The sequence below is a fragment of the Helianthus annuus genome, chromosome 5 (assembly GCF_002127325.2).
Source record: "Helianthus annuus cultivar XRQ/B chromosome 5, HanXRQr2.0-SUNRISE, whole genome shotgun sequence".
NCBI lineage: Eukaryota > Viridiplantae > Streptophyta > Magnoliopsida > Asterales > Asteraceae > Helianthus > Helianthus annuus.
The window spans coordinates 120486061-120502296 of NC_035437.2; the positions used below are offsets into that span (position 1 = coordinate 120486061).

Genomic DNA, 16236 nt, shown 5'->3' on the forward strand with positions numbered 1-16236 from the left:
TCCGTCGTAATTAACCGAACAACGCAACCGTACGGCCAAACGAACCGACATCCGAGATATTTTTGAGCATGTTTTAAGTTCCCTATACTTTAACATCATTTTAGAGCTTTAAAATGAGGTTAACGGGGCTTAAAAGTGTCAAATATGCATCAAAATGCAAGTTTCTCAAGTTCAGGGGCTGTTTTTTACAATATGCCAAAGTGTTCTAGGCGGGCCGCGTAAGATCTTGTGTAGATCTACGCGGGGCACGACAGACCTGCCGACAGGTTCTTTGAATCTGGCTCATTTTTGAGGTTTTGATGGTTTTAAACCCCTGATTTGGCATACTTTGGGCTAGAATTTGATGGTTTAACATGTTCCCATGGTTTTGAATACCATGTGCCCAAGTGGAGGGCCAAGATCGAAGCACGAAATGCGAGAAACGATCCTAACGGTTTACCGAAATCTATATAAACCCAACCCCATTCATTTGCAACTCACTTGATCTGATTGAATTCTCTAAGTTGAAGCTCAAATGCTTCATACCTGAGAATTTATAGATCATATCTTCCTAGCGTGGACCCTTTGTAAGCATTCTTTCATTCTTTTATGCGTTTTAAGCACGAAAGTCAAATAGTGTTTGACTTTCTGCTTTGACCAGGTTATGGTCAACAAAAAGTTCGTTTGAACTTTGTAACATAAGCATAATCACGATGGATATAGTCCCGTGTGACTATACCTACTGATTACCAAGTTAATTAGGCGTAGTGACGAGTCGTAGTTTCGGCCAAAATGCGTATTTTTAACCAAACTACTCTTGGATATCAAAACACTTTGTCTTGATATCAAAACCTGTTTTCTAACTTAACTAAACATGTTTTAACATGTTTAGCTCGTCACTTTTAGTCTTGTGCTTGTTTAGAGTCGTAAGTCAAGCGGTCTAAACAACCGCTTAGACTTTCGAACCCGGCCCGTTTGGTCGATCTTTAGGATCCGACCAAACATGTTTTGTGACCATAATTGTATAGGGAATAACCTTCCGAGGTTATACCTTATGGTCACTTCGTTTAAATAGTTGTATGATATTTAGTTTATATGCCTTAGGTAAATGACCAAAATGTCCTTTTTACGCATAAATTCATTTTAAGCATATGTAACCTAAATTTTGACATCTAAACTGATTAGGCAAGGCATATAATACTTGTCATAGGACTAGTTAGGCGGTCCAAACGCGTTTTACGCGTGACACGTTAAAGTAGCGTAAGCTACCTAAACGGGTTGTAATGGGTCGTAAGCACTTAGGATAGGTTTCGTTTTAGAATGTAGGCTTTGTTAAACCATATTACATGAGTTCCCATACTCATATGGTTTACGAAACCTCATTCTATCCGATCTTCCGACTTAGGTCCGGTTTATTTACTTAGTTACCTATATTAGGTGCCGTTTGATTCCGTGATCCCTCTAGCTTTGCTTGGTTGTTATTCAAGACTTCTAAGCATCCTCAAGTGAGTACATAGTCCCCTCTTTTACTGTTTTCAAATATTTTGGGGTGAAATATGTGTACCTATTTGTTATGTTCATAATTTAAAAGTATAAATTGATTTTACATGTTAGTACTTATCTTTTGACAAACTGAATGATTATTTATGGTCTAAACACTAATTTTTCAAAGATTATAAAACAAATTGTTGGATTGTACTTATTTTATATGTTCACCAGATCGATTGGTAGTATGATACAACGCTATAGGATTGGACACCCCATTCCTGTTGTTATGGAATGTCAGAAACCGATATTTTATCCAAATAGGGATTGCCTTTGTGGTATTTCTATAGTCTCCTATGTGTATTTTGATACACTAAGGTTTGGTTGAATTCTAAAATCACATTTTCATTGTATATTTTGTTATACTCCCAAAAGTATAGTTTGATATGCTCTCATGTGTGATATTGTACAAAACAACATATATTTTGTTAATTACTAAAACATAGTTTAATATGTTATTTATAAAACCAAAGCATAGTTTAATATGTTATTAATAAAACCAAAGTATACTTTTGCTATACTACTGAAAATTATTATTTTGACGACTAAAGTATATTTAATATACTATATGTTTAACTATTTTGGAACTGAAATATATTTTAATATATTACTTAATCGACTTTCTTAAAACCAAAGTATATTTTTATGTATACTACAAGCCTTTTTATCAAAACATATTTTATACAAACTCATTTTACATATTAATTATTTACGCATCTTTATTTATATCATCTGATTTTCTTATTACTTGTTATATGATTTATAGAAGAAAACATGTTTAAGTTCATGACTATTTTTGTTAAAACATTATTTTAAACTTAGAAGTCATGAATCCTATTTTAGTAAAACCTATGTATCTCACAGGCATTTTTATGCTGACGTACCTATTTTACACATGTTTCAGGTGCTGCTATGTGATGATTGTTGATACATGCTATACATAGGATGGACTCGTGCCTTAGCGACTTTAAAACTTGAAAGACAATATTCGTATTTAGTTGATTTATAATAAAACAATGAGTTCAATAATTCAATAAACGAAATTATTTAATCCATGGTTGTGAAACAATGATTCTGTTACAATACTCCCCGACGTTTCCACCATGTTTTGTTGTTTTACGTGGTCGGGGTGTGACAGAAAAGTTGGTATCAGAGCCAATGGTTATAGGGAATTAGGTTATTAGTAGTGCTTTGACCTAGACTATAACCTTCCTAGGACCCTAACACAAGTTATCTTGTGTTTAGTTTTAAAACAATACCGTCGCCTATCTTTAGGTGACAACCACAACGAGAACACAAATTTCGAATCTGATTTGAAAACTAATCATCTATTCTAGGATGATTTATTATAAGGTTTTGAACCTTTAAAGTTTTCAAAATCTCGTCAAAGTTGGGTCTTATAATGTGAACACGTGCAATCTGGAAGAGTGGATGCATGTACTCTGAGCTTTCTGTCTAAGGCTAGAGTGTTCGTATAAATCCACATAATCGGACCAGTCACTCTTACCTGAGAACTCTTGGGGTGAGTGTCCACTTATAGGCTAAAGCATGTCTTCGCGATACATTAATATGACCCACTTACTTTGATTAGTCACCATCTCATTTGTTTGCCTTAGGTAACAAACAAATGATCGCAATTTTTATGTGTTGTCATTCTGTTTTTATTTCCCTTGTTTCCTCCCATGTCTTCCATTTTCTTCATGATGCCTCTTCATCGCAACAACACTCAAGTATCCGAACCAGGTGCTACAATTGCCCAACAAATAGGCGTCGTACTCTAGAGGACCGTTGATTTAGCTATCACCATGACTCGCCTTGGGATGAAGCCGTATAAGGGAACCGCTCCTTGGAGCAATCAATGCAACCGTCATCATGCGAATCAGATACCCTGTTTCAAATGTACCCACGGTGGACGATGGGGACATTTGGTTAACATGTGCCGCTTTGCTGTCCAAAACAAAACTGTTACAAATCCTGCCGCTGCTCAACCTCCAAATTTTGCTTCATATGTCGCCTTGGCATATCTAGCACCTCAACCTCATGAACTTTATAACTTGTGTATCGACTTAAGCACGTTTAGTGCAAGGTTTCAAAACACCTTTCGTTACACAAATTCCAAAATCCAAAATAGGATCTTTCTATCCTCATAATTAGATCCTTGTGGATAAATATCGCTCAAATCAGAGCCCTTAATTGAATTCTTTGTATGCTTTAATACGTACATTACAATTCAATACGGACAAAGCCGAAATTCCTATTAAGATCTTCGTATCTTCATGGGTAGATTCTTGAAGATGTTTAAAGTGCCAAATGAAATCCACGGATTGGATTCCTGGTGTGCTTTAAATACCCGTGTCCAAAGATAACAAATTAAAAGTCAAATTAAACAATTATGTGATTATGTGCTTATGTGTTTTCTTATATGTTTTGTGTTTTGTGTGATCTGAATATTCATTATCCAAATCCTCATAGAATCTTCCATATCTCCATATGAGGGATTCATAGTAGGATATCCAAAGGCACTACCTTAAATCCTTAAATGGGCTTCTAAGTTGTAGTTAAGTCCCTTGGATTACAAAGTACTATTCTATAATTGGACCCCTTGAGTGGTCTAGTTAAAAAGATTGATTCAAAAAATCTAGTTAGGAATATCATGTGATGATATAGCTGAAAAGATCCCTTAAGTGGTCTATTTAAGGAGATCGTACGACGGTCTAGTTAAGGAGATCATGTGTTGATCTAGTTAAAAAGATTGTTCGTTGATCTAGTTAAAAAGATCCTTTGGTGGTCTAATCAAGTCACTTCATGATTATTCAATTGATTTTTCCCCTACGCATTATGAAATGAACTGTGTGGATTGTGCAAGGAATTACGTAATTATGGATGCATACATAATTATGGAATTCAGTGCATAGAAACCACAGCAAGTTTTGTCATGTGTTAAGACCTATAGTGATGAGAATAACGAAACGGGAACAATGTAGAAAGGGGCATGGTGGATACGCCGCTGGTACTTCCTATATATAAGTGTTCCTTATTACATTGTGAACGTAGCGTTATTTAAGTTACTAGAAGTCCTGGACATTGACCAATGTCATTTTATCTTTCACTCTCCGACTCTGATTTCGAGCACACACAAGTTTCCTATGATAGTCTTCATAAGAAACGTTCCTTTGTTCGTAGTTCGAAACTCTGTGTTTTGTTACTACAAGGACTTCACTTTGACAATTAACAATTTCGCTAAGAATCCAAACATGACCCAAAGTTTATTTAAGGTTCGAAGGATTCATTCGAAAGCGAAACAATCACAGTTGTCTTCACAAGTTTCCTCTAAAATTAAATTTTGGGACGAAATTTCCTAAAGTAGGGGAGACTGTGACACCTGTGTCACTTCAACCATCATACAAATATTGTATTTCATACTTGGGATTTGTATAAATATGTGTATCATTTGCACATATCAATTCTTGCTCGATTTCGAGCTCTAAATCGCTTTCTGGAAGGTTATACGCGAACTGATGTGTAAACGTAATCAGTTTAATGAGACAAACACTCTGGAATAGTGACATAGGCATAACATACCTTACATAACCTTCACATAACTTAGAAAAAAGTTTTGGATGGTTGGGTGTGTTGAAAACAAGTTTGTTCGATCACAGGGACTATTTGTGTCAAACTGTGAAACTATACCGATTTGTATGGTAACGAACATTCCGGAACTTGATCATAAGTTAAACATACCCTAAATATCCTTTACATAGCTTAGAAATAGGCTTTGAGGGGTTCGGTATGCTAACATAAACTTTATAGATCAATAGGGATTAAAAGCGTCAAAAAGTGCATAATTTTGCATTTTCGCGCATATCTTATGTTCTGAATATATCCGGACATCCAAAAATTTATGTAATCATTAAAATATTTTATTTTAGTGATTGGCATAATAAAATTCCATTCGTCGCTTAATTTGGATCGTTTTTGCGTTCGTTACGACTTCCGTCGTAATTAACCGAACAACGCATACGTTATGGCCAAACGAACCAACATCCGAGATATTTTTTAGCATGTTTTAAGTTCCCTATACTTTAACATCATTTTAGAGCTTTGAAATGAGGTTAACGGGGCTTAAAAGTGTCAAATATGCATCAAAATGCAAGTTTCTCAAGTTCAGGGGCTGTTTTTGACAATCTGCCAAAGTGTTCCAGGCGGGCCGCGTAAGATCTTGTGTAGATCTACGCGGGGCACAACAAAACTGCAGAGAGGTTCTTTGAATCTGGCTCATTTTTGAGGTTTTGATGGTTTTAAACCCCTGATTTGGCATACTTTGGGCTGGAATTTGATGGTTTAACATGTTCCCATGGTTTTGAATACCATGTGCCCAAGTGGAGGGCCAAGATCGAAGCACGAAATGCGAGAAACGATCCTAACAGTTTACTGAAATCTATATATGTGACACCACGTAAAAACGTGTCCAAATTATATATAGACACGTGTCCTGAACTTTAAACATGTGGAAGTTTCGTGAAGGACTTAAAATGTCAACATGCCAAACTTGAGCCTTTGATTGACACTACATGGATAATATAATCTTAATCGAAAGATTAATTGAATTGAAGAAGCCATTTGTGTAAATATATAAAAGATAATAAAGCTTCAGGAATTAACCGTGTCAACATGTTAATCCCACCTCTGAGTGACTTTTTAAACATTCCCCAAAAGCTTTGTAAATTATATTATACACATTGATAAATGGTTATTAGAGAAATTATAAACCTCGGCTATTAGTGATAGTTCACACTACAATTCAAGAATTTTAAGTTCATATGCAAAGCCGACAAATCTTCATGTTTTGGACAACTTCTTTAACTCCAAGGAAACACATTTGCATGGCATTGTTATTTGAGCATTCAGAACTGGTCATATGGACAATTACACTGAATTATTGTTCAAGATTCGGACATTGGAAATGCATTGAAAAGTGTATGAAAGTTTTAAAATTTTTGTCCTCTGGTCAACGGTTACTGACCGTATAGCCCTAGGCTTACGGTCCGCAAGGAGGTAACTGGCGATGTAAATCAGGTTCGGTTACGGACCGCATGAATTGTGACTTACGGTCCGTAAAATCCGGATACGGTCCGCAAGATGTTTAGCTTACGGTCCGTAAGCTCGTCACTGGGTAGAATTTTGGACAGGTGTATGTTCCAGCTGATTAACCGACTTTAGGTGACTTGTTTCGAAACAAGGGACTATTGGACGGTATATACAAACCACTAGGACACCTGGGGTGATCCTAGGGCCTCCCATAACAGCTGGGCTTGATCCAAGAGCTTATGATCAAGTATATAAAGGCCTTTGAAGTTGAGTCTCAAAGCTCACATTTGCAACATTCAACAATAACCTGTCTCTGGAGCTCGCAAGGACTTGGAGAAGACTTCGAAGTGTAGAAAAGACAGCTTGGACCTGTAGTAAGCTCCTAATTACCTGTTTAGTCCTTATAATTAGCTTAATTACTCTAAAGTCAAACATATCGTAAATTTAGTTTGACTTTCGTTTTAATTACATATGGTTTAACCACTGATCAAATGGAAAGTAGTTATAAGACCACATTAGTATAGGTGATTAACCCTTAAAAGGGCATCTCTTAATTATCTCGTTTGACTAGTTAATTGTCGGGTCAAAGTAGTTTGACAAAAAGTCAAACTGGACAGAATGGTCAAAAATGATTAAAATCAATAAACCAAAGGTTCTAAATTATATTTTAACATTCTAATAACTTGGTAATTGATATTAAAACATGTTTTATCTGTCTTAACCCGACAATTAATAGTCTAAGGTCATTTTATAACCGAAAGTCGCAAAAGCTTGACTTTTGCTTTGACTTTCAGTTCTGACCCGTTTAAGCTTAATCCTTCCATGTTTTAAGCTTCCATTAGAACCACATTATTCAGTAGTATAACCCTCTGAAGTTATATTGCATGATGCCCTGTGGTTTGAATTATATGCACTTGATCGTAATTATGCTTAACAATGCCTTAAACGCCCTTTTGTCATACAACTGAGATTTTTAGCAATGTGAATAGACTAACACCTTTGCTACTGATATTTAAACATGTCCCGAAAATTTGACATCAGTTTTAGGTCTAGAATAGGAGTTATGCTCAATAGCGCAATTAAGGAGCTTTTTATTAATTAAAAGGCGTAATTAGCATAAAGCCTATCTAAACCCGATTTTTGACACCAAACTTTTTACCTACTGATGTAAAATAATATTTTTGGATTTTGAAGATTTTTATTTATTTTTAGGCTGAGCATAACAAAGGATTATGGCTTGATTTCGGTAATTGTCGGTTTTACCCTTTTCATGCATAAAATGAGTTTTACATAACTTTTCAATGCCAAACCTTTTGCTACTGATCCTATGACAAATAAAATATTTTGAACCTTTTAAACTGATCAAAAACTCAGATTTCCTATTTTAACCCAAATACCCCTTTAAAACCGATTTTTAAGCGTTTTTAGCACCTAGTTTGGGTCAAAACTATTTTTGGCATATAAAACTTATTACCCACTGATGTTTTAAGCTAATTTATATAATTATACAGTAAACCAAAGTTTTTAAACTCAGAAGTCTATTTTGACCTTTAAAGCTTATGTGAAATTACCAAAATGCCCCTACGGTGCATTGTTGGTTATATAAGATATATTTCACATATATAAAATACAAAATGCATGTTTTTACTGATTAAATCATACCTGGAACTCAGTTTAGTATTTAAACTCATTTATGGGCATTAAAATCACCAAAATGCCCTTATGGGACTTATTTTGGTTTAAATTACTTTTTGGGCATATATGTTAATATATTACTGATATATTAACATATCTTGAGCATAATAATGATTAAGACCTGTATATAATTTATTTGGTTAACCATTACGCGTTTATGCATTCGGATCGGTTTACGTGACTAGTTTGCGTAAAATAGCCGAATCAGGCTTAACCTTATCATTAAGTTCTCATTTTCCAGAATGTGTTTAGTTTACCCCTATTTTACAAGTATCCAAGCTTGTCGGGTCTAAACCACATTCTATTCTGGTCTCCGCTTAATCTAGCGTTTAGAACTGTAAGGTTTCCTTCTAGCTAGCCGGTCTAAGTCCTTGACTTAATTAAAGACCCGTTAGCATCCTAATAGGTTAATAAACCTCTTATACAGATTAAATAGCTTCCGGTAGAAGGTGCCTTCGAAAAGCTTTAGGATGTTACTACTTGCATCAGGTAAATACTTTTAACTTATTTTCCCTTATACGGGCTTGGGATACGGTATTATAATAATGCCGCTTGGTCGGGTATGGGATTATTCAATCGGATTGTGATTTAATAAATCCGCATAACCCATTTTAATCTGTATTGGTTGATAACATAAACATTGGGGGTTAACGACCGTGTCATGGATATCCTCGGCTCATTTAAGTTATTAATGGCCACGACCTATGCACGGGGTGCAGGCATGCACCTGACAGATGCAAATGCTAAATACTAAATTACCCACAAGTTGAGGATAACTCCTCTGTGGGTTTTATAAGTGGTGAGTTAGTTAATTACGTTCGGCTTCCAAACCGGCCCCACATGTGTGACAAACATGTAAAACTATATACATGATTTTAGTAAAGATTGTCCCAAGTTATAAATGGTTTGTGCCATGTGCACTCAAATCAATTTTCATAAATATTTTCAAAATGAGTTAGTTAAATTGTATTTACCAGTGTAAACTGACGTATTTTCTTAAAGACTGATTGACAGGTACCTCTCGAAATAGGCTGGAGCTATAGGGTGTCATAGAGGATCTTGAAAATCGATAAGATACCTGAATTATGTAGTTTTTGTTTCCTTGTACATTTATGATCCGCCTGTGGATCTTATTACATTCCAGTCTGTATTATTCTTGTACTCAAACACTCAGACAATATGGTTGTAATAGTTTATTTACCCAGCCTTCCGATGTGCTATATTATTGTGTGTATTGACAATGATGATATCAACTACGTCACGATACTCCCCGCCGGACCCACCGGTAATATGTGGAAATATCGGGGTGTAGCAATATAAACCCAACCCCATTCATTTGTAACTCACTTAATCTGATTGAATTCTCTAAGTTAAAGCTCAAATGCTTCATACCTGAGAATTTATAGATCATATCTTCCTAGCATGGACCCTTTGTAAGCATTCTTTCGTTCTTTTATGCGTTTTAAGCACGAAAGTCAAACAATGTTTGAATTTCCACTTTGCCCAGGTTATGGTCAACAAAAAGTTCATTTGAACTTTGCAACGTGAGCGTAATCACGATGGTTATAGTCCCGTGTGACTATACCTACTGATTACCACGTTAATTAGGCGTAGTGACGAGTCGTAGTTTCGGCCAAAATGCGTATTCATGCGTATCTTGTAACCAAACTATTCTTGGATATCAAAACACTTTGTCTTGATATCAAAACCTGTTTTCTAACTTAACTAAACATGTTTTAACATGTTCAGCTCATCACTTTTAGTCTTGTGCTTGTTTAGAGTCGTAAGTCAAGCGGTCTAAACAACCGCTTAGACTTTCGAACCCGGCCCGTTTGGTCGATTTTTAGGATCCGACCAAACATGTTTTGTGACCATAATTGTATAGGGAATAACCTTCCGAGGTTATTGAAGTGCGTGTAGTGTAATATATTTTTAATGTATATTTTAAGCCCTTTTACACTTTTTAGCCAAGTTTTAAATTTATAAAACACGATATTTACTAACACTAAACACACATATGGGCAAGTGCACCCATCGTGGATGTAGTATAGTGTTGGTAAGATACCGAGGTCGTCCGAGGACACAAGAGCTTTTAGTACCGGTTTATCCTCAACGTCTAATGAAATCAAAAGTTAGAAAAAGGTTTTTAAACTAGAAAAATAAAACTAACTAAAATGCTGAAAAATAAAAAAAAAATAAAAATAGATAGACAAGATGAATCACTTGGATCCGACTCGTGTGTAGTGTAACCTTTGATTATTTCCGCACTTTTGCACTTTTTAAGAGATTATCTTAGTTATTGTAGGAGGCCCCTCTTTTGAAGGTGGCGTTACCCTCAACCCAGTAGTTTGAGTCAGCAAGGATACAATCCTAACGGGTCGGATTATTGAAAGATAGTTAATTAAGTTATTAATGTATAATGTGGTAGGCCCCTCTTTTGAAGGTGACGTTACCCTCGGCTAAGTAGTCTGAGTCAGCAGGGATACAGTCCTAAGTAGCCGGGTTAAAGTTTTAATAGTAGCTTACATATGAGGAGATCAAAGAGTTTGCACCCCCGCCATCCAATACCGGTGGGTATTGAAGGAGGTCCTACTAAATTTGATCCAGGTCCTTTGCAGGATTTATACACTGAACAATAGCAAGACTCTTACCAAACTGTTCCCTTAACCCCCGACCAGGTAGCCAACATATCTCCATATAGACCGTGGAGATATGAATGGTGAAAATCTTTTATTTTATATAGACAGTAAAATAATGCCAAGACACCATGGACAAATGATAAGGAAGAATCACCTTCAACATAAGAAACTAGTTATTAAAGTCATTAATACATAACCAAATAAAAAGTGCGAAAAGATTAAAAATAAAAAGTATTACACTAAACACTTGTCTACACCAAGTGATGTAAGAGATGTAGGCAAACATGGCCTTTGATTGTCAAGAACTCTTACGATCAATCTTGGATCCCGAGACGACTCACACACTCTATGATGGATGATGGTGGTGGATGATGGAGTTGTGATGGTGGTGGGTGGTAGGTGAAGTGTGAGAGAGGTGGTGTGCCAAGTGATGGTTTGCAAATGAGCCAAGCACCCCTATTTATAGCCTGAACAGCAGCTCGGGCACGGCCCCGTGTCCATCCTTCTGCTCTTTCTTCATTAATTACAGTTTGTCTGCATTAGTTGACCACGCCCCCGCGTCCGCTGAGCACGACCCCGTGTGCAGAAGCGTATCTGTACTATCAAGGTTTCCCTAGATTCTGCGAATCTTAGAGTTGACCATGTCCCCGTGTCCGCTGGGCACGCCCCCGTGGTGGGTGATAGAAGCTTCTACAACTTTGTCTTTTTTGCTGACACTTGGGCACGCCCCCGTGCTCATTGAGCACGGGGCGTGTTCAGTCTTCTGTTCTCTTGTTTTTGCTTGGGAAGATGCTGTCGGGGGGTCGGGCATGCTACGTTTGTTCCTTTTCTTGTATTTATGTTAGATTTAGCTATCTTTTGCTTCTTTTGTTCATTTGAGCTCATTTAATCCTGAAAATACAAAAGGAAGATAAAAACACACTTTTTCCAATTTTAAGTACTAAAAAAGGGTTAGTTTTATGTCACAATTGATGTAATTTATATGTTGCATTTTGTGCACATCAAATACCCCCACACTTGAATCTTTTCTTGTCCTCAAGCAAAACTCTTTATAATGTGTCTTTACACTCCCAAATGGAATGGGTAGAAGAGAAGGTTTTTGGGCTTGTCATAGAGTGTTGGGATTTCCAAGATTCTTTATTAAGTTTTATTTTTATTTATTTACAATCCTATTCGTCATGATTTATTTAAAACATTACATAAGATAAATTACTTATTAGGGCATAACATGCCTTTTTAAAATTCCATTTACATACAAGTTCACATACCTCACGGGGGATCACTCAACACTCGGCCGAAGATGTATTTTTAGTGAATCACTCGAGAGCGGCATGGAACTTACTCCTACCATAATCTTGCCAAGCAATCAATCCTCCTACTTTTTAACTATACACCTTTTTAAATATCAAGAGGACTTTTGGGGTGAAGGGTTAGACTTGGGCTAAAGGTGGGTGGTTGGGTTAGTGGTTAGTAAAAAGGGCGAAAGGCGTAAAAAGCATCGGTTTTTCGGAAGACTTTTTATTTTTCATAACTTTTTATTTTGATGAAGCATTTCTTTCAAACAATTTTTTTTTTATTTTTTTTAATTTTTTTTGATAAACTTGTCTGTTTATTTCTTTTGGCTTCATCATCATCAATTTTTTTTCATAAGCAAGTCATAAGAAAAACCGAGCATTGTTACTAAAATAAAAGGGTTTAAAATGAAAAAGGATTTTGGTGGGTAAAAGGGTGTTTGTTTTGGGTTAAGAAATGAAAAGGTTTAGGCTCAAAGGGGTTAACTAGGGGGATTTTGGGTAGGTGGTAAAAAAAAGAAAATAATGGTGTAGAAATAAAAAGGGTTAGTCCTAATGCCTCCATCATTTACTTACTCAGGTTTAAGTTGGTAAGGACTAGGAATGTATCGTCGTGGCAAGTTCTAGAGTCGTAAGAACCAAGCGGTTATTCACACAAGAAACGAAAAATGAGCATTCAGTTTAAAGATATGTATTTGTATGCTCAATAAAGGCTCAAAACTCACTTTTTGTGGGAATGGGTTTTTATGTGATCAAGTATATATAATCAAATTTTTACTAAACTTGTCATGCCGTTTCATAATTTTCTTATGTTGGTTCTTTTTATCATGACGCTATCGGTTGTAAATTTGTAAAAATATAACCTTTTCTAGAACTTGAAATTCTCAAATTAAACCTAAACAAGTAAAAAAAATGAAAAATTTTGAAAAATAATTGGGGTGATTTAGCGGTTCCAATAGAGTTTTTTGTAAGGCTTGTATTTAGGACTTGCAAGATTCACGGTTTTAGCACCCCCCCACACTTAAATTACACATTGTCCTTAATGTGTCCCAAAAATAAGTTTTTAGGTTGATTGAATGTGTAAAAAGGTGTGAAAAAGCCAAATTTTATGTTACTGGGCGTCTAGACACGACCCCGTGGTGTCCGGGCACGGCCCCGTGTTCAGATCGCCAGTAACAGAAATTGTCAAAAAGAAACAGAAACCTGGGCACGGGGGCGTGTTTAGTGAGCACGCCCCGTGTCCAGTTACCTGAACTGGGCATTTCTTGCAGATTGTGCAGCACGGGGCCGTGTTGGGCGGGCACGGCCCGTGCTGAACTTGCTGTAAAGAAGAATTTTTTTGTAGGATGGCTCTGTTTTTGTGCATGGGGTGCTGGGGTTCAAGTTTCCCTGGTATCCTTCACCATCCCGAGTGTGTTTTGGTCCTGAAAATTAAAACTAAACTAGAAAACATAAAAATTAATCTAAACTAAACTAAGGATAGTTTCGCGGAATGCCTCCGTGGTGCGCCACGTTTATAAGGGTCCTTGGCTAGACCCAAAGCCTGGTCATATGTTACCAAGTGGGATGTTTTGCATCCTATGCTACACCGTCGGAGAGCATCATCCAAACTTGAGTCGATGACCTTCATGTAGTTGAACGGGTCTTCGTCTTCTACTCTTTTTCCAACTCCAAACTTCATTTCCTCGTCCCCAATCCGCAATGTTAGTGTTCCATCATTCATGTATACCACTGCTTGGGCCATAACTAGGAATGGCCTCCCTAGGATGAGTGGTACTTCGGCATCTTCCTCCATATCTAGTATGACAAAGTCGGCCGGAAAGACAAATTCGCACACTTTGACCAATAGATTTTCAGCGACACCTTGTGGATATTTGACGGATCTATTGGCGAGTTGTATGCTTATTTTTGTAGGGCTTGTTTTCCCTAAGCCGAGTCGGTTGAACATTGATGAGGGCATGAGATTGATGCTTGCCCCGAGATCGGCTAGTGCATTACGAATGGGGGATTCCCCAATCGAGCAAGGAATTGTGAAGCTTCTGGGGTCAAGCTTCTTTTGCAGGAGTTTGTTGAGTAGTAAGGTGGAGCATTCTTCGCCTAAATTAACTAATTGCAATGATTCATTATTCCTTTTATGATTGAGGAAGTCCGTCATAAATTTTGAATATTTAGGCATTTGAGTTAGGACTTCGATAAATGGAATATTAACATGCAATTGTTTAAGTAAATTTTCGAACTTTGCGAATTGCCCATCGGTCTTTTGACGAATTAACCGACCGGGGTATGGAACCGGAGGAGTCTTAGTAGGCTCTTGAATTGGTGGAGAAGCCTTCTCTTGTTGGGGCGTGGGTGGAGTTGTGGTTTGGCTTCTTTCAGTTGGTGGTAATGGAGCCTCTTCGGGACCCACGGTACGGTTTCTCAACGTTATGAGATGTACTTGTGCCTTTGGGTTGGTTTCGGTATTACTTGGTAACACGCCTTGTGGTCTCTCGGAGAAATTCTGAGCTATTTGATTTAATTGTTTTTCAATTTTTTGTATACTAGCTTGTTGATTTCTAAAATTCGATTCCAAATGTTGAAATCGATCCGAGTTTTTCTTTTTGGTGTCGGAGATGAGGCGAGATACAGTATCTTCAAGCCTTTCTCGTCCACCTTGTTGTTGAGAGAAATTTTGTGACTCGCTTCTTGGTTGTTGAAAGTTTGTTCGTTTGTTTAGATTTTGTTGGTTACTACCATTTCCGGGCTCTCTCCAACCAAGGTTAGGGTGGTTACGCCATCCTTGGTTGTAGGTACCCGTTGGAGGACCCGACGGCCTAGGTCTATTATCAATGTAGTTCACTGTTTCTGTTTGATCATCTACTTCTTTCATACAACTCCAATTTTCATGTCGCCCACCACACCCTTCACAAGCCATGACCGAGGCTGTCTTTGCCATTTCTCCCTTTTTGATTTTTGAAGAAAGGGCCTCGATTTGGGCTTGTAAAGAAGTGCTTTCATCAACCTTATGTGCGCCCGGGGCAATAGATTTATTGCCTCGGGAGTGTGCCATTGAAAATTGGTTTGAGCAATTTCCTCAATTTGATTATATATTTCATTTGGGCGACGATTACCTAAGAGTCCCCCGGAGCTAGAATCAAGTGTTTGTCTTGTGTGTGGCAACAACCCATTGTAGAAAGTGGATACTTGTTGCCACACCGCAAGACCGTGATGAGGACACTTTCTTAGTAGCTCCTTGAACCTTTCCCAATTTTCATATAAGGATTCCCCATCCTCTTGTGAATATGTATTAATTTCAGTCATTAATTTAGCCGTTTTAGCAGGAGGGAAATACTTATATAGAAACTTTTGGGCTAGTTCATCTTAGGTGTTTACCAAGCCAACTGGGAGGGCGTTAAGCCAAGCCTTAGCTCGGTCTTTTAGTGAAACTGGAAACATTCGAAGGCGGATGGCGTCGTTTGATGCTCCATTGATCCGAAAGGTATCACATATTTCTAAGAAATTAGTAATATGTAGATGAGGATCCTCGTCCGCAAGCCCATGGAAGGTTGCGGAGTTTTGAAGCATTTGTATCAAATGTGGCCGAAGTTCGAAGTTGTTGTCTTCGACATTCGGTGCATTGATAACGGCGCCAAGATTACCTATGGTGGGTCGTAGGTAATCCATGAGGGTACGTTGGTCCGCCATTGGAAGTGGGTCCCACGAAACTTTCTCTTGGTTTTTAGCTTTAAGACTTTTTCTTAGAAAGCGTTCGGGTTCGTCTAGGGGTTCTTTTACGTCTCTATTAGAACTGGAGCTCATACACTACGTGGAGAGTTCAGATGTGGCGCCTGAGTTCCAAGTAGTGCAATAAAACAAAAAGAACGATGGTCAGAAGCTTCACCACGGCCCCGTGTTCAGATGAACATGGCCCGTGGTCGGAGATACAGTGATTGTTTTCAGGATCCCTGTTATTGGGGAGTTCGACACGGCCCCGTGTTGCACCGACACGGCCCCGTGCT

General features: G+C 37.5%; 1 non-coding gene across 1 annotated transcript; it reads left to right on the top strand.

Moving 5' to 3' along the window:
* The first annotated feature begins 15437 nt into the window (after window positions 1-15437).
* LOC118492686 lies at window positions 15438-15544 on the top strand. The gene has a single exon (XR_004894688.1). It is a non-coding gene; the product is annotated as a small nucleolar RNA R71 (small nucleolar RNA).
* Window positions 15545-16236: the final 692 nt, after the last annotated feature.